Here is a 2,142-nt window from a genome sequence, read left to right on the forward strand (position 1 = left end):
AAAGGATAGAGATGGAGAAAAGGGAGAGAGAAAGAGAGAGGAAGAGAGAAGAGGGAGAGAGGGAGAGAGAGAGGAAGACAAAGAGAGGGGAGGGGAGAAAGAGGGGAAGGGGAGAGAGGGGGAAAAGGAAAATAGAGAGGAGGAAGAGAGAGAAAGGAGGGGGAGAAAGGGAGAGAAGAAGAAAGAGAAAGAAAGAGAGAAAGGAGAGAGAGGGAGAGGAGAAGAGATAAAAAAGAGAGAAAGGAGAGAGAGGGGAGAAGGAGAGAGTGAGGGAAGAAGAGAGAGAGAGAGCAGAAGAGGAAAATGAGAGAGAGAGAGAGAGGAAGAGAGAGAGAGAGAGGGAGAGAGAGGGGGAGGGAGAGAGAGAGAAAGAGGGAGGGAGGGAGAGAGAGAGAGGGAGAGGAGAGAGAGAGTGATAGGGGAGAGAGAGAGAGGGGGGAGAGAGAGTGGGGAGAGAGAGAGGGGAGAGAGAGAGGGAAAGAAAGAGGGAGAGTGTGAAAACTAGTTTTAGCCTATAAACCAGTTTAAACTGGTTTTTTTTATTAAAACCAGTTTTATTTTTATGAACTGATTTAAACTGGTGCACTGTATTATAAACTGGTTTAGAACCATTTTCATATGTGACAAAGTAGTTTGGTTCAGTTTTTAAACCATTTAAAATGGTTTAGTGCAGTTTCAGTTCAGTTTATAGAAAAACTGAACCATGCACACCCCTACTTCTCTCATACATAGCCAACTCACTCCCCCTGCTCCGGATAATCTCTGGCCATTCACGCTCTGTTTGTCGCTTTCCCTGTGTCTCAAATCCTCATTTTCTTAAGGTATATGTCTCCCTCCCAAACGCCGTATCTTTAAAAGGATTTTTGTCAGCCGGTGAGATGCCGGAGATGCTGAGAGATTGAGATTTCTGTTGCAGGCTTTATGCGCTCACGAATGTCAACATGCTTGGTGAAGCATGCTGGGTCGAGGTCTCAACCACCACTCCCTCGTGTAGGCATTCTCTCGATTTCATGGTTTGTCTGGTACTGGATCTTTAATATCTTTGATTTAGGGTTCCTTTGTGTTTTTGCTGTTTTTGATTTGTGGTTTGGTAGGTGTTTTCTTTCTCTATTGTTTGAGATGGTCTGAAGTTTATTATCATCAATGTTATATTTTTTTTCTCTAGCAGTAGAGAAAGAAGAAGAACAACTCGAGCATGGCACAAACGCTAGCGATGCCCAAAGCTCCCTCTCTCGCCCTAATCTCAAACCCTAGACCTCTTTCCAAAGCCGTCTATTTCCCTGTTATCAACCCTCCCAAGGTAACATAAAACAAACTCTACCTTACATTTCTGAAATTTCTTTGTTTACTTTCGAATTTGTGTGCTCAGGTGAGAGTGTTAAGCATAGAGTGCGCTCGAGTTGGCGGAGTGGAGATTCCGAACAACAAGAGAATCGAGTTCTCGCTACAGTACATCCATGGAATCGGAAGGAGCAAAGCTCGCAAGATTCTCTGCGATATAAGCATGGACAACAAGGTCACTAAGGATCTCAGCGAAGAGGATCTCATCACTCTTAGAGATGAAGTCTCCAAATACGTCATTGAAGGAGATTTGGTTAGTTTCCTTTCTCTTAGACCATTCAATTAATTAAGAAGAAAGTTTACTTTATTGATGTGTTTATTGATTTTCTCAGAGGAGGTTTAATGCGCTGAATATAAGGAGATTCAATGTTACAGAGGATAGGTAGATAGGTACGTTTGCTGAAGAAGGCAAACGAAATCTCAGTGCTATGCGATGCCGAAGTCGCACTCATCATCTTCTCTACCAAAGGCAAGCTCTTCGAATATTCCAACGATCCCTGGTTCGTACCTCTTCATTCTCCCTCTTTCTAATCCAATATCAGCTTTACTTAATTTCACTGCTCATAACTATACATAATATGGATCTTGATTAATTAGTAAAATTTTAATTTCTGTGTGGAGATTACTTAATTGAGAACGCCACCGATTATGTGTTTTCATCTGTTTTACATTAAGAGTACTGTCCACATGCAATAGTAGGAGTATATATGCTTTTACATTTCCTATTTCCTCTTATATATATGCTTTCTGTGTGTAACAAACTCTGCTTTATGCTTAATTAAATTTGATTAGCTTTCATAT

General features: G+C 41.5%; 1 pseudogene; it reads left to right on the plus strand.

Moving 5' to 3' along the window:
• Positions 1–1,195: 1,195 nt before the first annotated feature.
• LOC130977098 (30S ribosomal protein S13, chloroplastic-like) lies at positions 1,196–1,723 on the plus strand (annotated as a pseudogene).
• Positions 1,724–2,142: the final 419 nt, after the last annotated feature.

This window comes from Arachis stenosperma, chromosome 1 (genome assembly GCF_014773155.1).
Source record: "Arachis stenosperma cultivar V10309 chromosome 1, arast.V10309.gnm1.PFL2, whole genome shotgun sequence".
NCBI classification, from domain to species: domain Eukaryota; kingdom Viridiplantae; phylum Streptophyta; class Magnoliopsida; order Fabales; family Fabaceae; genus Arachis; species Arachis stenosperma.